Consider the following 25,933-nt stretch of genomic DNA (forward strand, 5'->3'; position numbering starts at 1 on the left):
AATTCTTCATTTCTCTTTTGAAAAGGAAACAATGTTGGACTGGGAATTCAAGCCCCATGGATATCACTTACTAGTTGACCTTGAGACATAGCAGAATGTCAATGAGCCTTTGTTCCAGTGGTAATTAATTATAACTTCCAACTCTGCCATTCAGGTACGGTACTATTTACCTTGTAACCCATGTTCATTTTGCTTTCGCCTCAGCTGTTCATGCAGAATTAGCCAAATAGTCCCTCTTCTCTCCCATTTCAAGTATTTCTGGGAATCAGTCCCCAGGTATCTGTAAAGAAGTCTCCACCTGCAGTATCTGCTCTGTTCTGCCAGGTGAAGTTTCTTCATGGCTTCCCTAGAACCAAAGCTACATGGGACTCCACTGCCAAAAGGAAGAGGGGCTCCCTTACCTTGTGTTACCACCTGTTGGAAGGGGCCAGGAGTAGTGCTACTTAAACTTCCACATGTAACTGGTTTATCATTATCTCACTTGCCTCTCTCACCTTCAGCACTGGCTGGAGGTGGATTCACAGACTAGTGCCCCCACACTAATCTTGTGAACCTCTACTCTTCTGTAAAAACAAAGGCCCACCAGTGACACTCAGCTCCCCTCCCTTGAGACGAGTCCTACATCCTTCTGAAAACAGGCTAGATCCAGGCATAACCTAGTAGTTTTGAACCTATCAGGGTTCATATTGTGAGTTCTTCCCAAGAGACTTCCCATGCACGTCAGCTATCACAAAGCCTGTCCCCAGAGCTCCTGACCCCCCATGCTGGGCAAATGGAAGTTCTGGCTGAAGATGTGATCCCTGTCTTGACTGGAAAGAACTGCCACCGTGACCATAACTATTCTCTTGTTCAGTTCTCAGTGGTCCTCTTCCTTCTTCCATATTTCCCTCCGTCTCTGACTTTTGTTCTAAATACCACTGTAGTGTGTTCAAAACTGAAAGGGCCATGTCAAAAGGACATAGGATTTGCTTGAAGGGGCTCCCCTAACCAAATTGGGACAACTTGAACATCAAAATTAATAATGATAGTCATAATGACAGTAATGGATAATAATACTAAAAAAGAATTAGAAAAGAATCTACCAGTCTACATTTACACTAAATAAAAGAGGGAAGGGAGAAGAAAAAGCCCTTCTTTGTAGAAGAATGTCAGCTAATAAATATGGAACGAGGATAGAATTACAAAACCATCATTTTTCAACCACCACAGTAATAGTTAATTCAGGGAAGAATTTCTAATGGATGCTAAAACCATAGAGTGAAAGTTGATGGGGAAGAGGATATTCACAAAGTCTCCAAGTATCATCCCCCAGATTACTTGCTAATTACAAAGGGGGAAGGGTCCTTTACAAAGGCGCAATCTGGCAGACACCATCTCAAATAAATGATCAAACTCAGCATCACCAAAATGGACAAGTTGACATCATGGCCTCTGGTGTGACACATGAAGACACAACACCACCTGTGTAGAATTCTTGCCAAAAATGTTGAGCCTGAATCTAATCAAAAGAAACTATCACACTTACCCAAATTTGGGGACATTCTGCAAAACAATTGGCCTGCATTCTTCAAAAATTCAATGTCATAAAAGATAAAATGTCTGGGAACTATTCTGGATTAAAGGAGAGGAACAAGAAATTTCAACTAAATGCAATGTGTTACCCTTGACTGACTCCTGGAATGGGGAAAAATTAGACTCTGAAGGACAACATTAGGGGTTCCCTGGGGGCCTGATGATTAAGGACTTGGCATTGTCACAGCTATGGCTTGGATTTGAACCCTGGCCTGGGAACTTCTGCCTCAGGTGTGGCCAAAAAACCAAAACCAAAAACAAATAAAGGACAACATAGGGACAATTAAGGAAATTTTATTATGGTAATGGTATCATATCAATGTTAGAAATCATAATTTGTGTACAGAGGAATAATTTAAATTAGAAATGAAATGAAATAAAATATCATTCATTATTTATGCATGTGAGTCTCTCTACCCCAGGTGGCTGGCACTTTTGCTGCAATATTTCTTTCAGCCAATCAAGCAACTTCCCTGGCCTGTGGGGCTGTCAGCCCTGCAAATGAGCATGGAATGTTCAGGGATGGAGGCAGCCTTGAGCTCCCTGTTCTCTGTCTATAGGAGGAAGGGTGGTGCTGGGAGGCCTCTAGCCCAGGAAAGCCACTGGCTCGGAGCTGGGGGGAGGCTTTTGGTAGTTGTGAAGGAATCACTCAGGAGAGTGTGACCTTTGGGCATCCAATGAAGTTACATGGAAATCTGTAGATTTAGGGCCCCAAGGAAACTGCATTTCTGTTCGTATCTGAGGGAGGCTTTGAATTTCAAGTCTTGGGTAGTAAACATTCCATTACCCAAGAGATCCACTGTTCTGGGAAACAGAATGTATCATTTGCAGGGGAGGGGGGAGAGAATGGAGGTAGAGTGCTTCCTCATCCCCAGAAGAATGTTGGCTGCTGATGGTCTGGGGCAGGGAGCTGGCCTGTGGAGGCTTCAGCATCTGAGGAGTGATCTTTCTAGAACTCTTCCTGCAGCTCCTCCTCTTCAGTATTCTGCAGCCCAGCAGTCCACATGGTGACAGCTGGGTCCTTCTGGGTCATGCTCACCTTTAATGAGGTGGGTAACCCTCTCCGGACACAAAACATGGAAGGGTCAGCGCTCAGCCAAGCACCTACCTGAGAAAGGGTGTTGGGTGCAGGACACAAGCCAGAGGGTAGTTTCTTTACCCGGAAAAATGGGATAGGGCAGGTTAAAGGAGGAAAGCTTGCTGGGAAAGGAGGTAAATACACAGCTTATTACAAAGGATATTCCCATGATAATCAAATACAGTAGAGCAAGAAATTGGGAGGAATAAAAAAGTTTGTAAATGATGATGTCAAATGAAGTCACAATTTACCTCCCAACTTTTTGGCAGTGAGGATACACACACAAAAAGAAGTAGTAATAGGCAAGAGAATTTCTATTTATAACAATTAAAAGCTCATATTTCATGACTTCTATGTACTAGGTACTTGCCAGGGAATGTCTTGTTTCATTCTCACAACAGCTTTAAGAAGCAGTCCTAGCTCTATGCCCATTGTTACAGAACAGAGAGAGAGGTCACATAACTGAGGGTGGTGGGCCCACTTACATTAGTCTGTCTGCCTCCAGAGCCTGACCTAAAACCCTCAGCCTGATGATTTGCTGTCTCAATATGTAGGAAAGGGGATGTGGAATTCTTTTTTGGCTTTTTGATGTACACAATCAAGCCAAGAACTTGAGAGGAGCCCCCCAGTCACCCCATGGGCCAAACCTGATCTCATCTCATCACTAATATGTTTGCGGGTTGAGAGTGGAAGGCTTGTCTCCGGGAGCAGGAGCATCAGGGCAGTAGGCATCTTCCCTTCCAGAAGGTCACCTAGAAAGGCAGAGAGGTAGAGAGCCTGGCTTCACTTCAGGCTTCCTAACTCCAGATTCTGCCAGTCCCAGTGATGGGCTCAAAACAGTCAACAGCTACATTGAAAATCAGGAGTAAGGGGAGGAAGCAGTTTCCTTTACCTAAATATCATGTCATTTTATGGACATATCTTAGGTGCCTCTCATTCTCTTAGCCTCATCTGCCTCCTGGATGCAGCAGCTCACTTCATCCCATCTGCTATAATGTGGGTTGACTCTGGCAAGGCTCTGGTATGGTTCTTATGCCCAGAGCCTCTGCCTCCTCCTGGCACTTTGGGATGTGACTGAGCATTGAGCCTTATATGGGGTGGGGGAGGGGTGTCTGGCTTCCTAAGGGGTGGGGCCATTCCAGGCAACTCAGAAATGTGGGGAAGTTGAATGGACTACATCTTGGCTCACAAGACTGGAGATGGGTAGATAAATTCCCTCTCCATTCTTCCCTTTGATGTATAGTCCTGAGGTACATTTTGTTCTCTTTATGGCTTGACCAGAGATGTCTTGTGCGGCCAAGCGGGGCCACCCATTGTGCAATGGCCGCATCTCTTTCAGACTTGTTGGGAGGCAGTGGACAGCATAGTAAGACATTAATATGCATTTACTTTGCATCCTTCCCCAACTGACCTTCCTTTCCCCATTTTCACTGCCCTGACATCCTATTTCCCAAGTAAACCTTTAGCCCTTAATCCATGCCTAAGAAATCTAGGCTAAAAGTAATCTAACATGGCTTTGGAGTTCAAAGCAAAGTTCCTTCTGAACTTTTCCTCTAGGTCACTCACCTATGCCACTCAGTTTTAAGGAAAGATGACTGTCCATGAACCAGACTTGCAAGAAGCAGAGCCTGGTGGCTCTAGTGTGGGCACTGTGGACTCTGTTCAGAGCCTGATCCCGAGGATCTCCATGGCAAGTTTGATTAGGGTAGGGACTCATAACCAGAGGACTGGGACATTTGCTACCATCTTTCATCTCCTTGCTGCTTACCTGGTCCTACCTGATGGCTCATCTCTCTTTTGTCTATCACTGGTGGGTATGCTTTCAGCCTCAAACCTTATTGTGCTAAAATGGTCCAAACTCCTTTGACTGAACTGTATGTCTTTCCTTCCTAATAAGCTAAGCAGTGGCTCAGCCTGCAAGAACTGCAAATCTCTGTTGTGAATTAGTGTTAATAGAAAGTTATTGCTATGACTTTCCATTCTAAGCCCCCTTGCTCTGATGCGACTGCCAAATTCTTGTGGGGCTCTTCACAAATAAATCCTAGAGAGCTGAGCATTTTGTTGGCAAACAGAAAAATAAGAACTGGAACTTTTTCCCCATTGAACTAATAAAATGTTAAGAGTGAGAATCCTGGTTCCTCTGACAATGCCACCTCTTTTGGCTAGTCACTTGGTTATTGTTGGCCCCTGGCTGTAGAGAATATTCACTGTGAGAAACCACATGGTCACTAGAGATGAATATTTCAGATCCCTTTCTATTGGCTCTCATACAACAATGACATAACCTAAGACTTTATGAGCTAATGAAGCTCTAAAAATTCACTTTAAGTCTTTGGGATCTGGAGATATTTTAAATATCCCCAAGTGCTTCTTCTATCATAAGGGAAATACCAGAGCAAAGCCATCCCAGAGAAAAGCTGCTGAACTTCCATTCCAAGCTAATGACGAGGAGATGCCTTCATGATATCACTATGAAAGAAGCTGCTTCATTTGGGGAGAGAAAGGATTACTTCATTACTTCAGAGTCCCTTAGGATGGGTCAGATTGCAGAAAAGATGGATAAGGTCTTCAGGGGTCAGACAAAGCAACCCAGCAGTGCACAATCCATGTGATGCTGTCCTTTTCTACCTTGAAAATCTTCAGGTCAACAGCGCTGAGGCAGAGAGGTGCATTGTGGGAACAATGCCCCTCAAACTGAGACTGGAAATTCTGGAGGCACAGCTTAGAAGAAAAGTCATTTAAACTGAGCACCCCCCCCCCCACCCCGGGCTCTTCAAAGGAGCTCCATTTGGGCATATGATCTCTTGGGGGTATGGCCTTGGAAGCAGTAGTTACCTGGGCTTGCTCTGAAAAGCAAAGTGTTATCGAATTAAAGGCATGAACATGGGTAAAAGTAAGGCAGGGTGCTGTCCCAGGATGCACAAAGAATAAGCATGGGCACTTCTGCATGAAACAGTTGTTCTGGTCCAGAACCAGAGCTGGCTGGGCATTCCGAGACCCCCATTGCACAAGCCCTGTGTCTCTTTCTTCACCCACCGTCTACTTTCTGTGTCCCATCCTCCTCCCTAGTTAGCGAGACCCACTACCCTTTTCTGGTCCTCTGGAGACAGAACAGGTTTGGGGGTTGGCTCATAGAAGGTCCCACACAGAGACTTCTAGGATCGACATGACCCCTTTAGATCCTGGGGTCTGGGTTCTTCTGGGAAGTGCATCCTACTCTTCTAACTTGGATTCCATTTCTTGCTTAATGGATGGACATCAGAGCAGCTCAGGCCCATTGCACATCAGGCTATGCATGTTGCAGGCACAACCAGAATGAAAACAGCCTGCTGCATTTGGAGTCAAGGATTTTTTGCTATAGGGGTCTATTGGGATCACAGACCTTTAAGCAGAGATCTTTCCCCAGCATTTTCTTGGTTGTATTTTTGGTGCCAGGGTGTCTGCCTGCTGTTTTGTCTGGGGTTGCATCCAGAATTGACTACAGATGATTCAGCCTGGGGTCTAGTTTCTCTCTCTGTAGACTCAGCAGGACTGTGAGCTGATAGGTCACAACAGGCTTTTTGAGCACAGATATGGCCTTTATGCAGCTTCTTTTGTCTCTCGCTTTCTTGAGTCTGTGTGAACCTTTCAGTGTCTGGGTTGGACCATCACTAGGAAGAGGGCTGGGTAAATTCCCATGAAGCAAAGTAACAATGTAGCATTTCCATGGTGGCACAGTGCTATTGTTTTGTTTTTGTTTTTGTTTTTTAACTTTTGTTCCTATCTCTTCTCCTTCCCCTATATGACATTTTAAAAAAGATATTAATCAAGTAGTGTCCCCATTAGGCACTCAGCCTGGTTCTGCCTGGAGAGCTGAGGGGTAACTAATATTCACTGTTGAGAAAGGAAATTACTTTACTCTGGAAACCCAGGACACTGCCATACGCATAGCTGCTTCTCTTGGACGAGGCATGCTATACACTGATTTTTCAGTTCTGATAACCTGGGCATCTTCTAGAATAGCAGTTGTCAGTATTGTTTTGTTTGTTTGTTTGTTTTGTCTTTTTGCCTTTTCTAGGGCCACTCCTGCGGCATATGGAGGTTCCCAGGCTATGGGTCCAATCAGAGCTATAGCCACCGGCCTATGCCAGAGCCACAGCAGTGAGGGATCCAAGCCACATCTCAACCTATACCGCAGCTCATGGCAATGCTGGATCCTTAACCCACTGAGCAAGGCCAGGGACCGAACCCACAACTTCATGGTTCCTAGTCGGATTCATTAACCAGTGCTCCATGACGAGAACTCCCAAATTTTTAAAAAATATTTATTTTTTAAAAATTTATTTTTTGTCCTTTTGTCTTTTTCTAAGGCCACACCTGCGGCACATGGAGGTTCCTAGGCCAGGGGTCTAATCGGAGCTGTAGACACCGGCCTACGCCAGAGCCCAGCAACGTGGGATCCAAGCTGCATCTGCAACCTATACCACAACTCACGGCAACACTGGATCCTTAACCCACTGAGCGAGGCCAGGGATCGAACCTGCAACCTCATGGTTCCTAGTCGGATTCGTTCACTACTAGGCCACAAAGGAAACTCCAGTTGTCAAATTTTTAAAGGATCCATTTGCCTCCTCAAGTGAAAAACCATAGCTCTGCTGCATCAAACAGAGAAAGCAGAAGATTTGTTGTGGGGAAGAGGCACTTTGCCCTCTTGACCTTCTATTTTCTCTTTCTTCTCTTGGAGGAGCCCCTCTATGAAACCCTGACACTTGAAGCAACAGTGGAAAAAAAAGTAGCTAAGCAAGAATTGTGACCTGATGTATTTTGAGGCTTATTGGCAAGACCAAGGTACTATTGTTAGTTTGAACAAAGCACTTTTGGTTATCAGTGGTACAGGTGCTAGAGCTCCTATATAAGGCCATTTGATAGTTTATTTCTGCCTAGAGGGAAATAACAACTAACATCCTACCCCAAGCTCATGGATATGTTCACGGTGGTGGTGCCAAGTGCCCAGAAAAACAAAAGTATGAGGAAGACCACTCATGGTCTTGTGAGCTACAAGTCTGCTTAGGCCATAAGCAGAAGAGTTTCTTCCATCATTTCTGAATCAAAGCTCCTTGACAAGCAGGGTTACCTTGATCTTCTATTGGTACACTGAAGGTGGCTCTACTCCACTTGACTTGAAAGCCATTGAAAACAAGTTGATAACTTTGGCGACTGTTATGTATTTGTTGTAGGGATTATGCATTTGTATTGAACTCCACATCCCCAGAAAATTTTTTGTTTGTTGTTTTATGGCCACACCCAGGGCATGTAGAAGTTTCGGGGCCAGGGGTCAAATCGGAGCTGCAGCTGCTGGCCTACATCCCAGCCATGGCAACACTGCATCTGAGCTGCATCTGTGACCTACACTGTAGCTTGCAGCAACACCAGATCCTTAACCTACTGAATGGGGCCAGGGGATTGAACCTGCATCCTCACAGAGACAACACCGGGTCCCCAATCTGCTGAGCCAACAGGAACTCACCCAGTAAGTTTTTAATGCTCCTATGTTTCTGATCTCCATTGCTATAATGTGTCATGGGCCATTCACCAGCTTACTGGGGCTAAATCTTTCTCAACAAACACAGCTAAGGAGATGTGGAGCTGTAAAGTGTGTGATATGAGGAACATTGACTGACAAGGCCTTGAATGCCATCCTAACCTACCTTGGCCAATGGCTATTACCCACATAGCTTCCACTTAGCAACAGTGATCACACACTGTGATCACAGAAATTGTGAATTGCAGCCTGCTGTGTCACATGAAAGAAAAAGGGAGTAAGAACTTGGAAATCGCTCGTTGGCTTAGCCTGATAAATCACATCCCATTAATTTCCAAATAGTTCTGCAAAATCTGGAAGGGGCACCTTGTAAGTCCTATTGGTTCATGACTGAGTGACCACTAATTGGTTATGCTTTTAAAAGCACATAGAGAATTACATTTAATATTGTTGTCTTCATTTGGAGAGAGATTTGTTTTGTTTGACAGAGCATTAGCTGTGACATCTTGGGGTTAGTGCAAACTATGTGGTTCCCCCTGAGAATTCATAGATATGAAATTAAAATTTTTCTTTTAGGGAAATGTTAAAATAATAGGCACTAAATTCTCTCGTATTGGTCCCATTACACTGAAATAGTACCTGTCAGGACTGAAGGAGATGTCCTGCTCCATCCATGGGTTCCCCCCGGGTCCCTGAAGACAAGTATGAATTCCTTCTCCTACTTCTAACCTATGATACTTCCCTAAAACACTTTGCTCCATGAACAATCTTCCTTGGATTATGAAAAGCAATGATGCAATGAGATTCAGTATTCAGATTCTGGTATGCATGTGTGTTAAGGGACTGACAAAGTTAAAATACTGGACTTCATCTACAACCAGGATGTTACTGATTCAGCATAGGGAGAGCATTTGACTTTCCTTCATTTGGGGATGATGAATTTGCTACTTATGAGATCGGTAAATATCAGCTGAACATCTTCTTTGTGCTCCAATCTGCCTCTTTCTCTTTCTTTACATATTCACGAATGTATTTGTCAATTAATTGTCTGGTGCTAGGAGGTGCTGAGTATGATGATGGATAAGAATACAACAGTATGTCTGAATGAACCTACAGTTCTTAGCCGTTGAACTTATGGAGCAATTGCATCAACCACCATTCCCTTTTTCTGGTAAGCAAAGTTTCAAAATAGTGACTGTACATTTTTTAGAGCCATAGTGAGGAGGCTGAAACAATGGGATTCAGAATAAAATTGTCTGGGCTTGACTGCTGACTTTACTGTTTAGGACACCCTGGGCAAGGTACTTCACCTCATGGAACCTTAGTTCTCTTATCTGCAAAATGGGATAATGTTACCATTAGTGTTAGTATGAAGGTAAAATGAGAACTTTCTCAAAGTTTATAGAATAGCACCTGGCATAGGGTAAATCCTTAATAAATGCTAACCATTATTATGGTTATTGTAATTGTAATCATTTTTGGATCTTTTTAGTTTTCCTAGTTATTATGAGAAATGTAGTGAAGAGTAATCATTGTGTGTGAATAGAAAATAACCTTTTGACTTACCTGCTTCTTGTTTAAAAGCTTGCTGCCAAAGATGCTCTTGGGGTGAAGTGCATTGTTCTCCCTTCTTGCCCCCATGTGCAATAGGTAGGTAGGTGTAGCAGTGAGATGAAGGATTTCAGTGGACATCAGGTGACAAGATGTTGGTTATTATACCTTCTTGACTGTAGAATAACTTTGACTCAATTCTTCAATTACCAGGTCACCTTTCCTTGGGTACAGAATAAAACTCTTAGGAACCACAGCAGATAGCAGTGAGAGCTTTGTGATATGTATGCATTGTGGCTTAATATATATTTTAAAGAATCTTGTGTAAAATGTGGTGCAAGTGAGCAAAAACACATATCCATGTGAATCCACTGGGCTCTTTGGAAGTCTTTTAATATGGTAGGAACCAAGAATCTATCATTTTTTGAGCCCCAAGTATATGTTAGGTTCTATATATTTATCATCTCATTTATTCTTTGTAGCAACTTCATGAGTAAACTGTATTATTTTCATTTTTCAGGTAAGGAATCTGAGCCTCCAAGAGTTTAATGATGTGTTCAAGTTCACAAGTTTAGTGAGAAGGGATTAAAAATAAGACTTGTCTTAAGAATGACCTCTATGATAGTCATCAGTGCTACTTACTTCTAGGCCAGATCATTTAATTGCCAATGAAAGGTTCTCATTTTGCCTGGAAAATTGGCTGCTTTGTCAGCTTATATCCTTAGGTGACTGTGATGAGCGGAATGCCCTGCAGACTAAGATGGGCATGTGGTGTGAGACTGAAATAACCTTTGTGGTTTTCAGTCATTAAGGTTTTGGGATTCTTTGTTACTGCAGCATAACCAGGCGTAGCTTGACTAATACATGCTCCTGTAAGGCGATTAACACTGATATCTAAATTACCTGTAATTTTCCTATCTGTCAAGCAGAGGCATCAGGCTGAATCATTCTGGGGATGGGGGAATAATGATTAAATATTTCTAAGTGCTAATGAGGTAGATCATGTGTTGAAAAGGAACTTTTTACCATGATTTTTTTTGTGTTTTCTTTCTGATTAATTTCTTTTCCTTCTCTTGACTTTTTTTTCTCTACTTTCAACCTCTTTTGTTTTTTTCTCCTGAGCCTCCTTTTAGTCCTTAGACAGATCTAATGCCTAGTAGCACTCAAATGTGTTTTAAAAATAGAAGGGAAAATTCAGAATCCAGGAAAGTGGTGTTTAATTCCAAATTCTTCTCTTTTTCTTGCCAACTGGGTTTTAAAAGTGATGTTTAAGAAATTTACCATTACCTTTAACCAAACAAAATAATCATAAGACTCAATTTCTTAGTTTTCATGTATCTGCAATGTTCTTTCACCTCTTGTTTCTCTTGGCGTTGTATGTATGTGGCCTAAGGAGGAATCTTGGATGGGATGCTTTTGCAAGCAGATTGAATTTCTTTCTGGCTGAGCCCATCCTTTTCTGTCACCCAATTATCATCAATAAATATTTAAATATCAGGCCAACAGCCCCTGAATAGAGCCCTAGGTATTAGGCCTCTGTGAACCCCAGCTGATCATTATTAATTCAATGAATATAGTCGTAAATTAGCTAAGAACATACAGTGGAAGCGATTATAAGTGCTCTTGTCAAATGTGGGCTCACTTCATTGAAAGATGTTTTAGATTTGCTTTTACCTCATTCCAAGAAAATATGAGATGCAATTTGCTTCAAACTAAATGCCCCCTCAGTTTCTTGTCCAAATATTAAATAAGAATAAGGCAGGTTGGAAGAGAAATGTATTGTTCTGAATGACTTGGAGGTTTGCAGGGTTGCTTTTTGAGCTAATGTGATTTGGCAGGCAAAATGCTTTCCACAGAGATGAATTATGTGCTCAGAGTTACCTGTTTTTTGCTTTTTTTAAGAATCTGAGTTAGACAGAGAAGTCAAAAGTAGATAGAAATGAAATGACCCATTATCAAATAATCAATGAAAAAGCTACACTCCTGCAATGTTTTTGGATCAATATACAAGTTATCTTTCAGACAGATGAATTATTATTCTCATGTAGTTCAGAACAGAACAAAGCCCACTTCCAGCCAGACATCCCGAATGCATTGTGTGTGAAAACAGTGAAAGAAGATATTTGCCCTCCAGGCACAAAAAAGGGCTTCTGTGCAGCAGCCTTTCCTAAACAGCATCCAGTGAGGATAGAGGATATTCTCAGGAATGTGGTTTGGTAAACACTGACTGATCCAGAGGCACAGGCTGCTAAAAGTTTGGGGTATAGTGTAAATAAGGCTCTGAGGAAAGGGCAGTTCATCCCCCAAGGGCAGGAGTATAAATCAGCAAATACTTTTTTTTTTGGACTCAGAGCACACCTTTAATACATATATGTCAAAAATTCACATAAGTATTTAATACATTTTTATTCTAGAATAAAAATTTTTTTCATTTTATGGTGATATCTAGATGGACTGGGGTGGTTTGGGGCACAGGATCTGAACAAAGTCCTAGGAGACCATAAGATTCAGACCTTTGATGAGTTACTATAAGCAGATCTGTGGCTGACACAAACATATAGTCATTGAAGAACAAGAAAGTGAAAAGCAAAACTTTTTTGGAGTTCCCGTCATGGCTCAGTGGTTAATGAACCTGACTAATATCCATGAGGACACAGGTTCAATTCAATCCCTGGCCTCGCTCAGTGAGTTAAGGATCTGGTGTTGCGGTGAACTGTGGTGTAGGTCACAAACGTGGCTCAGATCTGGTATTGCTGTGGCTGTGGCTGTGGCGTAGGCTGGCAACTGTAGCTCCGATTCGACCTCCATATGCCGCAAGTGTGGCCCTAAAAAGACGAAACAAACAAACTTTTTTGGTAACATTTTTTTTCTAGGAACTCTATTCTTATTTATTTAAAAAATTTTTTTAAATTGTTGGTTTACAATGTTCTATCAATTTCTGCTGTACAGAAAAGTGACCCAGTTATACATACATACATATATATATATATATATATATATATATATATATATACACACACACACATTATTTTTCTCATGTTATCTTCCATCATGTTCCATCGCAAATGATTGGATATAGTTCCCTGGGCTATACAGCAGGATCTCATTGCTTATCCACTTCAAATGTATTAGTTTGCATCTACTAACCCCAAACTAAAATACTTCTAAAAGGCATATTCACAGTACCTATTAGAATTTAAATTCCTACGCTCTCTGACCTAGCAATCCAATTCTAAGAATTTATCCTGAAATGTACTTATATATGTATTAAAAAGGTATTTGTATAAGGATGTTTCTTTGTTGTGATGGTAAACACGTAACAACTTAAAAATGGCCATCAGAAAGGGAATGGTTCTGTAAATTGTAAGCTATTAATACTGTTGAATATTATCAACCATTAAGAAAATGAAGTAAATATATGTATGCTGACCTTGGGGGAGTTATGCAATCTCTTACTGCTTGAGGTTTCTCATTTGTAAAGTGAGTGTAGTATTTAATTAGTATTAGTTGAGTGACAGACTGAATATATTTTTGTGTGTATCTATATTTATGTTGTACATAGGCAATGATTTTATTTTTGGAGAGATTAAAGTTTAGAAAAGTAACGGAGGAATCCAGCAGGTAGAGTTAAGTCTAGAGTCCTAAGGCCCTGTAGTTTTGGAGTAGGGGTTGGGAGGTGGGGAGACAAAGGAGGAAGGAGTATAATCTTTATTGAAAATACACACTACTCTAGGCTATCTGCTACATACTTGGTATAATCACATCATATAATTCTCACAATCATCTGAAGTAGGTACTGTTATCTCCACTTTACAGGTAAGAAAGTAAGTCTCAGAGAAACGTATCCAAGGTCACACAGTTTAGGTGGCAGAGCTAAGTTTCCAATCTAGGTAACATCAAAAGTGTGCTTCCAATCTTCTTCCTCGCTGAGCCCATGTCTTAGTCATTACTGGATATTCAGTGTCTAGCATTGAGCCTCACTCCATAATGTTCATTACATTTCAATATTTGCTAACAAATTGATGATACTGATATAGATTACTCCTTGTTTTATACTATTTAATATGTGGAAATAATTATTAAGATGCCTTTTTTCTTTTTTTGTCTTTTTGTCTTTTTAGGGCCGCACCTGCAGCATATGGAGGTTCCCAGGCTAGGCGTCAAATTGGAGCTGTAGCCGTGGGCCTATGCCACAGCCACACAGAATCCGAGCTGCATCTGCAACCTACACCACAGCTCATGGCAATGCCAGATCCTTACCCATTGAACGAGGCCAGGGATGGAACCTGAGTCCTCATGGATACTAGTTGGGTTCGTTAACCACTGAGCCATGACAGGAACTCTTATTATGATGCTTCTTTGATGTGGAAGATTTTCTGTACTTATCCCACAAATAAGTAACAAATAACTCCACAAATCTTGGTGAACTTTGTTGCATGTATTTCATGGATTGACTGCTGCTGTGCTCCATGTTGCCTTCATTTTAGGACCCAGACTGAAAAAGCAGCCCCTTCCTGGGACATGGTGAGTCTCACTGGAGGGAGATGAGGGATGGAGGAATCACTTATCCATGAAAGCATCCATCAATGATCTTTAAAACTTCTGCATGGAAGTAGCAAATGTCACCTCCTCTTACATTTCATTGGCTGAAGTGAGTCAGATGGCCAGACATGAACACAGTAGGGTGGGAAGAGTATAATCTTCCCAAAGGGAGAGTCTCTGTTGGGGGAGGGGCATTTAGGAGGAGCTGGTAAAAGGAGCAGCTGATATTTTGAAAAATAATGCAATATAACCTACTACTCTATTGGGTTATAAAATTTAAGCCCCTTAAATTAGATATTGTGTTTTACACTTCTGTTTAGCTTGTATATAGAGAATGCAACTTTTACTCTTGTAATCAATCCTAGTGCTTTCTTCACTAGATGGTAAATGTAATTTTGCTTCTATGAGAGTCAGTCTTATCCAAATGCAGCAATTCTCAAAATGTGTTGAAGAAACCCTAGTATTAGTCCCTGAAACACTCCCAAGGGATTTGTGAGGTCAAAACTATCTTAATGACAATACCCAGTTGCTGTCTCCTTTTTTACTCTCATTCTCTCATGAGTGTTTTTCCAGATGTTATATGACTGTGATATTGGAACAGATCAAATACAGAAGGAGATATGATAGTCTACCTATCCAGGCATTAAAGAGAGTCACAAAAATGTATAGCAGTATCACTCATCTCATTAATATTTTTGTTTTGGAAAATATAAATGTGTTTTATAAAAACATTAACATGTATTGAATTTTTTAACATGTATTATATTTTTTCTTAAGATTGATAAATATGTATTTAAATTATTTCAGCTTTAATTTCTAATTAGCAATATATTATATTGATCCTAATAATACATCTGAACAATATCTCTTTGAGGTGCTTAATAATTTTGGTAAGAATATAAAGGGGTATCTGAGGACAAAATGTTTGAGAACCTCTGTCCTAAAATGATGTGGCAGGCCCCGCCTACCTCAATGAGAGTACTGGTGGCAAGATCATTAAACACAGTTAACATTTCTTTAGCTATAGTGTGGAATCCAGTGGGTTCTTACAAATACAGTTATTTTTCATAAGCATCACCACTGTTCCATATCTCGTACTTCCTAAAGGGACGTGTTCCATATCTCGTACTTCCTAAAGGGACGAGATGATTAGTTTGTTGAAGAAGATTGGTTGCAGGGGTTATTTTCAGCCTTGTAGAAGTTCACAGCTTGATGTTGTATCAGTAATGAATAAGAAAAATGGTGGTACAGAACCCTGAAAAGAAAAATGCTGCTTTCCAATAAGAGGCACTGGTAATTTAATGTTGTCTCAGAACTTTATCATCTTGTCTCACCAGCTTCAAAACAGAAGAATTGAAAATAAGCCACACGTTTACAGTGATGAATAATAATAATAATGAAAATGAAGAACACGTTGTGGAAAACATTTAGGCTCTATGGTGTTTTTCATGTTTGAACTAATTAAGCCTACTTTCTTTCTTTTCTTTTTCTTTTTCTTTTTTTTTTTGCTTTTTAGGGCCATAACTGTGGCATATGGAAGTTCCCAGGCTAGAGGTCTAATGGGAGCTGTAGCTACTGGCCTATGCCACAGCCACAACAATGCAGGATCCAAGCTGCATCTGCCACCTACACCACAGCTCATGGCAGCACCAGCTCCTTAGCGCACTGAGTGAGGCCAGGGATCGAACCTATGTCCTCATGGATACTAGTTGGGTTCATTACCACTGAGCCATGACAGAAAGTCCAAGCCTACTTTCACCTTTGTGACCAAAATCAGCCAGCTTTTTTTCCTTTGTTTTTTTTTAAAGCTTCCATCTGCTTTACCTTTATGCTATGCCAGTACCCTCCTCCCCAACGAAGTATCTCCCAATAAAAGGACTTAAATTTATGGGTAGAGTCTTGATTTCTGTTGCAGAATTCTTATCAAATGACTTTGAACGTTCTGGAAGGACAGTTCTGAGAGGCATATAGATGTGCATGTCTGTACATGTATGCATGCACACACACATGTGTGTGTTGGAATGTAATACTGGGAAGACCTTTGTTGTTTACCCAGGAGTGAGAGGCATGTGACATATTGCATTTCATTTTCTGCCTTGGCTTCCAGGAATCTAAGTCCTCATATGATATTTACTTTTGGTGATTTTTATTCTTTCTTATTGCAAATTACTTCCATTTTGGAAGCAGGCACAAGACATAATATTAATAAATGAACAGCAACAAGTCAAATGCAGAACAGCCTTTAAACATAGGTAGAAGCATTAACCACATCATTTTGAAAGGCTCATCTAGGACAGAAATTCCTTCTTGAGTACCAAGTATCTGCCACTGTTACCTGAAGTTCCCTCCATCAGGGCTCTTCCTGTCGGGTAAGAGTTTTGATCTTCAAACAGCTGATATAATGCAAAGAAAAAAGAAAAAGAAAAAGAAAATATGCCATGGGGAAGAGTCTTTTTTTTTTTTTTTTTTTGTCTTTTTAGGGTCACATCCGTGGTATATGGAGGTTCCCAGACTAGGGGTTGAATCAGAGCTGTAGCTGCCGGCCTATGCCACAGCCACAGCAACTCGGGGTCCGAGATGCGTCTGCGGCCCACACCACAGCTCGCAGAAATGCCAGATCCTTAACCCCCACTGAGCAAAGCCAGGGATGGAACCCGAGTCCTCATGGATACTAGTCGGGTTGGTTAACCACTGAGCCACAAAAGGGAACTCTGGAAAGAGTCATGTCTTAACCCATTGGTCCTTATAAAGGCCAAGGCAGTATTTAGTTGCCTGGCCACACTAAGTGTTTAGTCCTGAGGAGATAGGGCAGAAGCTTGGAATTAGGGTGAAGGACTGGTGGGTCATATGGGGCTATCAGAGTCCAAAGACAACATGAAGAATGGGTGTTGGGGTTCATGGATTGGGGAAAGGTTGGGCTAACAGTGTGGACAGAGAATGAGTTTCAACACTCATCCTTTCATGGCTATATTGATAAAGAATCTGTGGTGGGTGTGGAGAGAGAGAGTCTGGAGGAAGCCTTGGTCATGTAAGGGTTTAGTTGGCATTCTGCTGGTTCCACAGCCAAGTCTACTAGAGCAATGGCTGGTACTTGTAGGGAGCTTTGTGGTTGCTGAAACTCATATGTGTCCTCTTGTCCAGTTGCATTAATCACCAGAATATTGTTAGACAATAGTAAAGACAGTAGACAGCTTTCTTCCCTATTTTAAGAAGTATTTCTATAGTTATTCAGTATTAAATGTTAAGCTGGCTCTTTTGAGATCTACATATTTATTTGTCCACCCCTACCCCTCTCTGAATATACATAAAGGATTATGTTACACATATAACCAGATATTCCTATAGCCATATTGTCCTACCATGTTAGGAGTTTTATGAGGAATGAGTATCAAATTTTACTAAATTCCTTTTTAGGCATGTATTTATATGATCACATTTTTTTTTCCTTTGGCCTATTAATCTGGGGGCCCATGAATAATTTCTTAATACTGAATTATTTTTGGAAGAAAACTTGTCTGATATATTACTCTTTTAATGTACTGCTGGATTCCTTTTTTTAAAGTTTTGTCAGGTTGTGAAGTCAGTAGTATTCACGTTGTTTGAAAAGAACTGGAAAGCTTTACTTCTTTCTCTATGCTGTGTAACAGGTTTGGGCAACCTTCGAATGATCAGTTCCTTGACAATTTAAGAGAATTCATCCATGGTGCCATCGAAGCCAGGTGTTTTGTTCAGAGGCAATTATTTACAACTTTTACAATTGCTCTCAAAGTTACTGATCCATATTTTTATTACACATTGGTGAATTTTGATAAACTTTTTCCTAGAAAATTTTTTATTTCATTGAGTTTTTCAAATTTATTATCATAGAGCTGTATATCATATTCTTTTATTGTTGCTTTATACAACATCATTTAAAAGTCTGCATAATATTCCATGTTGTGGATATGCCACAATAACATGTAGCAAATTCTTATTACTGGATATTGAGGTTGTTTCTGGATATCTTCTATTTTATTTTATTTTTCTAATTTTTTTTTCCACTGTACAGCATGGGGACCAAGTTACACATACATTTATACATACTTTTTCCTCCCATTATTGCGTTGCAGTGTAAGTATCTAGACACAGTTCTCAATGCTACACAGCAGAATCTCACTGTAAATCCATTCTAAGAGCAATAGTTTGCATCTGTTAACTGCAAGCTCCTAATCCATCCCACTCCCTCCCTCTCCCCCCACCCCAGGCAGCCACAAGTCTATTCTCCAAGTCCATGATTTTCTTTTCTGTGGAAAGGTTCATTTGTGCTGTATATTAGATACCAGATATGAGTGATATCATATGGTATTTGTCTTTCTCTTTCTGACTTATTTCACTCAGTATGAGAGTCTCTAGTTCCATCCATGTTGCTGCAAATGGTATTATTTTGTTCTTTTTTATGGCTGAGTAGTATTCCATTGTGTATATATACTACATCTTCCGAATCCTATCATCTGTGGATGGACATCTGGGTTGTTTCCATGTCTTGGCTATTGTGAATAGTGCTGCAATGAACATGTGGGTGCATGTGTCTCTTTTAAGCAGAGTTTTGTCTGGATATATGCCCAAGAGTGGGGTTGTGGAGTCATATGGAAGTTCTATGTATAGATTTCTAAGGTATCTCCAAACTGTTCTCCATAGTGGCCGTACCAGCTTACATTCCCAGCAACAGTGCAGGAGGGTTCCCTTTTCTCCACACCCCCTCCAGCATTCGCTATTTGTGGACTTAGTAATGATGGCCATTCTTACTGGTGTGAGAGTCATGATAGTTTTGACTTGCATTTCTGTAATAATCAGGGATGTTGAGCATTTTTCCATGTGCTTGTTGGCCATCTGTATATCTTCCTTGGAGCATGGTCTATTCAGGTCTTTTGCCCATTTTTTCATTGGGTGGTTGGCTTTTTTGCTGTTGAGTTGTATAAGTTGCTTGTATATCCTAGAGATTAAGCCCTTGTCCATTGCATCATTTGAAACTATGTTCTCCATTCTGTAAGTTGTCTTTTTGTTTTCTTTTTGCTTTCCTTTGCTGTGGAAAAGCTTGTCAATTTGATTAGGTCCCATTGGTTTACTTTTGCTCTTATTTCTGTTGCCTTGGGAGAATGACCTGAGAAAATATTCATGAGGTTTATATCAGAGAATGTTTTGCCTATGTTCTCTTCCAGGATTTTGATGGTGTCTTGTCTTATATTTAAGTCTTTCAGCTATATTGAGTTTATTTTTGTGCATGGTGTGAGGGTGTGTTCTAGTTTCATTGATTTGCATGCAGCTGTCCAGTTTTCCCAGCAATGCTTGCTGAATAGACTTTCTTTTTCCCATTTTATACTCTTGCCTCCTTTGTCATAGATTAATTGACCATAGGTGTCAGGGTTTATTTCTGGGTTCTCTACTCTATTCCATTGGTCTGTATGTCTGTTTTGGTGACCACACTGTTTTGATGACTGTGGCTTTGTAATATTACTTGAAGTCTGGAAGAGTTATGCCTCCTGCTTGGTTTTTGTTTCTCAGTACTGCTTTGACAATTCTGGGTCTTTTGTGGTTCCATATAAATTTTTGGATTGTTTGCTCTATTTCTGTGAAAAGTGTCATGGGTAATTTGATAGAGATTACATTGAATCTATAGATTGCTTTGGGTAGTATGGCCATTTTTATAATATTAATTTTTCTAATCTAGGAACATGGAATAACTTTCCATTTCTTTATATCTTCTTTAATTTCCTTGATTAATGTTTTGTAGTTCTTGGCATATAAGTCCTTTACCTCCTTTATCAGGTGTATTCCCAGGTATTTGATTTTTTGGGGTACAATTTTAAAAGGTATTGTATTTTTGTATTTATTTTCTAAAGTTACTTTGTTAGTATACAGAAATGCGACTGATTTTTGAATGTTAATCTTATATATTGCTACTTTGCTGAATTTGTTAATCAATTCGGGTAGTTTTTGGGTTGAGTCATTAGGGTTTTCTATGTATAGTATCATGTTGTTGGCATACAGTGACAGTTTTATCTCTTCTCTTCCTATATGGATGCCTTTTATTTCTTTTGTTTGTCTAATTGCTGTGGCTAGGACTTCCAAAACTATGTCGAATAGCAATGGTGAGAGTGGGCATCCCTGTCTTGTTCCAGATTTGAGTGAGAAGGCTTTCAATTTTTATCCATTGAGTATTATATTTGCTGTGGGCTTGTCATAAATGGCTTTGATTATGTTAAGGAATGCTCCCTCTATACCCACTTTGGCGAGAGTTTTTATCATGAATGGATGTTGGACTTTGTCAAATGCTTTTTCTGCATCTATTTAGATGATCATATGGTTTTGACTTTTCTTTTGTTAATGTGGTATATGACAATTGATTTGTGTATGTTGGACCATCCTTGTGAATCTGGGATGAACCCCTCCTGGTCATGGTGTATGATCTTTTTGATATGTTGTTGGATCTGGTTGGCTAAAATTTTGTTGAGAATTTTTGTGTCTATATTCATCAAAGATATTGGCCAATAGTTTTATTTTTTGGTGGTATTTTTGTCTGGTTTTGGAATTAGGGTGATGTTGGCATCATAGAATGTTTTTGGGAATGTTCCTTCTTCTTCAACCTTTTGAAAAAGTTTAAGGAGGATGGGCACCAGATCCTCTTTGAATTTTTGGTAGAATTTGCCTATGAAGCCATCTGGTCCTGGGCTTTTATTTGTAGGGAGTGTTTTTATGATGTATGCAATTTCATTTCTAGTGATCCATCTGTTCAGTGGGTCTGTTTATTCTTGATTCAGTTTTGGCAGGCTGTAAGATTCTAGAAAGTTGTCCATTTCTTCTAGATTGTCAAATTTGTTGGCATACAGTTGTTCATAGTCTTCTCATGTTTTTTCTGTATTTCTGTACTATCCATTGTGATTTCTCCTTTTTCATTTCTAATTTTGTTTATTTGGGTTCTTTCTCTCGTCTTCTTAGTGGGCCTATCCAGGGGTTTGTCAATTTTTTTTTGCCTTTTCAAAGAACCAGCTCTTGGTTTTATTAATTTTCTCTATGGTTTTTTGTTTTCTTTATTACTCAATGAATTTATTACATTTATAGTTGTACAATGATCTTCACAACCCAATTTTATAGGATTTCCATCCCATAACCCCAGCACATACACCCACCCCTCCAAACTGTCTCCTTTGGAGACTGTAAGTTTTTCAAAATCTGTGAGTCACTATCTGTTCTGCAAAAAAGTTCAGTCTGTCCTTTTCTTCACATTCCACATGTCAGTGAAAGCATTTGATGTTGGTATCTCATCATATGGCTGACTTCACTTAGCATGATAATTTCTAGGTCCATTCATGTTGCTAAAAATGCTGGTATTTCATTCCCTTTAATGGCTAAGTAATATTCCATTGTGTATATGTACCACATCTTCTTGATCCACTCCTCTGTTGATAGACATTTATGTTGTTTCCATGTCTTGGCTATTGCACATAGCACTGCAATGAACATGTGAGTACTTGTGACTTTTTGAGTCTTAGTTTTCTCTGGATAGATGCCCAGGAGTGCAATCACTGGATCAAATGGTAGTTCTATTTTTAGTTTTCTGAGGAATCTCCATACTGTTTTCCACAGTGGTTGCACCAATTTACATTCCCACCAACAGTGTAATAGGGTTCCACACCCTCTCTAGCACTTATTGTTTGTAGACTTTTTGATGATAGCCATCTGGCTGGTGTAAGGTGGTACCTCATAGTGGTTTTGATTTGCATTTCTCTATTGTTTTTTGAATCTCTATTTTTTTGATTTCCTCTTTGATCTTTATGATTTCTTTCCTTCTGCTGACTTCAGTTTTTTTTTTTGTTCTTCTTTTTCTAATCCATTTAGGTGGTGGGTTAAGTTGTCAGTTTGAGATCTTTCTTCTTTTTTGAGGAAGGCCTGTATTGCTATGAATTTCCCTCTGAATACTGCTTTTGTGGCATCCCATAGATTTTGAGAGGTTGTGCCTTCATTATCTTTTGTCTTGAGGTATTTTTTAATTTCCTTCTTGATTTCCTCATTGACCCATTGGTTTTTTGGTAGCATGTTCTTTAATCTTCATATAGTAGATTTTTTCTCATTTCTTTTCCTGTGGTTGATTTCTAGTTTCATATCATTGTGATCAGAGAAGATACTTGAAATAACTTCTATGCTGCTAAATTTGTTGATCAACATGTGATCAATTTTTGAGAATGTTCTAGGCACACTTGAGAAGAATGTTTATTCTGATTTTTTTTGGATGTAGTGTCCTGAAGATGTCAATGAAGTTCCTGAGGATGTCAATTAAGTCTAACTTTTCTGTTGTTTCCTTTAGGATCTCTTTTGCTTTATTGGTTTTCTGTCTAGAGGATATGTCCATTGATGTGAGTGGGGTGTTATAATCTCCTACTATAATTGTATTCCCATCGATTTATCCTTTTATATCTGTTAATATTTGTTGTATGTATCTGGGTGCTCCTATATTTGGGGCATATATATTGACAACAGTAATATCCTCTTCTTGAATGGATCCTTTAATCATTAAATAGTGTCCTTCATTGTCTTTCTTTACGGCCTTCGTTTAAAAGTCTATTTTGTCTGATATGAGTATTGCAACTCCTGCATTCCTGTCATGTCCATTGGCATGAAATATTTTTTCCCACCCCCTCACTTTCAATCTATATGTGTCCTTTGTCCTAAGGTGAGCTTCTTTTAGGCAGCAGATTGAGTGTTTTTGCTTTTTCATCCAACCCACCACTCTGTGTCTTTTGATTAGAGCATTCAGTCCATTGACATTTAAGGTGATAATTGATAGATGATTATTTATTGCCATTTTAAACCTCGTTTTCCAGTTGATTCTATGATTCTCCATTCTTGCTTTCCTTTTTTTGGTTGGATGGTCTCCAATTATTTTCTGCTTGAGTATTTTTCTTTTCATTTTTTGTGAATGTAATGTTTGGTTTTGATTTGTGCTTGCCCTGTTTTTTAAGTATGTTAACCCCTTCCTATAATTGTGTGTTTTAGCTTGATAGTCCTGTAGGTTCAAATACTTCATTACCATAATAAAATTTAAAAAAAAGAAAATTAAAAAAGAATCTATTTATTTCCTTACTTCCCTTGCCCACATTTTATGATTTTGATGTCTTTTTTTTCCTTTTTATTTATTTATTTATTTATTTATTTATTTATTTATTTATTTTTAGGAAGTCTTTAAACATTTATTTTATTTATTTTTTTCATAATTATTTTTAATTACAACAATAATAAAAACTCCATTAATTAAGCAAATCTTGTTAGAAACTGATTAAGAAAACTTGGTAGAATTCAAATTGGAAACAGTTTGAATTGACAATTCTGAGTGCATAGTGGTAAGAAACTATCTATCATACAGTAATTAAAGAACATTTTAAATCTTACCCTTCAGCTGTATCTTCATAGCTCTTTTATAATTGTAGGTAACTAGGTAGTTAACTAATTCCAAAGCAAATACATTCATCACTGTATATAATTTTCTTTTCATGTTCAATAATATCTAGTGATTGGTTTGCATGGTTTAGGAAGAGTGCCTGTTCTTTAAATTTTTTTTTTTAACAAAATAAAATACATATATTTAAACACAATCACATTCACACAGATTATTATATCATGGATCTTAAGAAACATATTAAGCGACTCCCTTTGGAGAAGTGGAATGGAAAATATGCTGAGACAAATAGGAAATTTATTCTATACTTTATCCCATTTTGTATGGCTTTCATCTTTACTATTTAGTATTATCTATTACATTTCAATTTTTCTTTAAAAATTAGCATTATATTAAAATTGTGTGTATTATGCAACTAAAATTTATAAAGAAGAAAGCCTTATATACCATTAAATATTTTATATAGCATAATAAAAAGAATAATTTAACTGGTAAGAATAACAAAAATAATACACCCTCTGAAAATAAGTAAAATATAAAATGCATAAATTGGTTAAAAAACAGTGCAACTATATAAATATGTCCTCACAATTTGTTCCAACTCATTGATTCTTCAATAAAGGCATTACACCATTCTAGGTGATGTGATAAACAAGACATTATAGATTTTACATTGTACCATGGAGAGAAATGGTTATTAATAATACAATTGTAGACCTATATTATTTAATTGTACAGTTGTATTATTTAATTATAATTTTCATAAATTCTTTGATGGAGAGGAAATCAGAATCAGATGTAAGAAGACTTCAGCATTCCAAGAATGATGTCAAATGACCCCCTTCATGGTGGATTATACACTTATTCACTGTGAGATATATTTCTTCTCCAGAGATTCCTTGTTTGTGTATCAATTGTAGATTTTTGGTTTGAAGTTATTCTGAAGTTTTGATATGAGTCTGTATGTATATGAAATTGTTTTAAGCTGTTGTTCTCTTAATTGCAAGTTCATCTCCAGTGTCCTGCATTTGTACCCACCTCTTGTCATGATTTCTGATTTTGGTGGTATAATTGTGCATGGATGATTTCGTATCTTTACCGTATATATACCTTTACTGGTGAGCCTTGTCATTTGTGGTATTTTCGTTTCTGATTGCAGCCTTTTCTTTTCTGCCTAGAGAAGTTCCTTTAGTATTTGTTGTAAGGCTGGTTTAGTGTTGCTGAATTCTCTCAGCTTTTGCTTATCTGTGAAGGTTTTGATTTCTCCTTCAAATCTGAATGAGAGCCTTGCTGGGTAAAGTAATCTTGGTTGGAGGTTTTTTCCTTTCATCACGTTGAGTATATCATGCCACTCCCTTCTGGCCTGCAGAGTTTCTGCTGAAAAATCTGCTGATAACCTTATTGGGGTTCCCTTGTATGTTATTTGTTTCTTTTCCCTAGCTGCTTTCAAGATTTTCTCTTTGTCTTTAATTTTGGTCAGTTTGATTAATATGTGTCTTGGTGTATTCCTCCTTGGGTTTATTTTATATGGTACTCGTTATGCTTCCTGGATTTGAGTGAGTGGTTCCTTTCCCATTTTAGGGAAGTTTTTGGCTATTATCTCTTGGAATATTTTTTCTGTCCCCTTCTCTATCTCTCCTCTCCTTCTGGCACCCCTATAATATGGATGTTGGAGCATTTAACATTGTCCCAGAGTTCTCTGAGACGCTCTTCATTTGTTTTCAATCTTTTTTCTCTTTTCTGTTCTGCATCTGTAATTTCCACTAATCTGTCCTCCACCTGGCTTATTCATTCTTCTGCCTCCTGTATTCTGCTGTTGGTTGCTTCTAGTGAGTTTTTTATTTCAGTTCTTGTATTTTGCATCTCTTCTTAAGTTTTATATCTTCTATCTCTTTGCTCAGTGTTTCCTGTAAGTCATCCATCTTTGCCTCCAGTTTATTTCCAATGTCTTGCATCATCTTCAGCATCAACAGTCTAAAGTCTTTTTCCTGGAGGCTGAGAATCTCCTCATGGCTCAGCTGATTTTCTGGGTTTTTTCTTTCTCCCTCATCTGAGTTATAGTCCTCTGTCTTTTCATTTTTATAGGTTTTTGGTGTGGTGACCTTTTTATAGATAATAGAGTTGTAGCCACTCTTACTTCTGGTGTCTGCCCCCCTTGTGGCTGAAGTCTGTGTGGGGGCTTGCTGTAGGCTTCCTGATGGGAGGGGCTGATGCCTGCCCACTGGTAGGTGGAGCTGAT

General features: G+C 39.1%; 1 long non-coding RNA gene across 1 annotated transcript in view; it reads left to right on the forward strand.

The window, feature by feature from the left end:
• Window positions 1-25,933, forward strand: part of LOC102160535 (uncharacterized) — a 365,378-nt gene continuing 339,445 nt past the window's right edge. The window contains exon 1 of the long non-coding RNA XR_014819401.1: window positions 1-154. This is a non-coding gene — a long non-coding RNA (uncharacterized LOC102160535). The remainder of the gene's footprint in view (window positions 155-25,933) is intronic.

This window comes from Sus scrofa, chromosome 1, assembly GCF_054392235.1.
Source record: "Sus scrofa isolate SSC_HxYL_T2T_F1_AM1 chromosome 1, Sscrofa_HxYL_maternal_Yorkshire_Landrace_v2.0, whole genome shotgun sequence".
NCBI classification, from domain to species: domain Eukaryota; kingdom Metazoa; phylum Chordata; class Mammalia; order Artiodactyla; family Suidae; genus Sus; species Sus scrofa.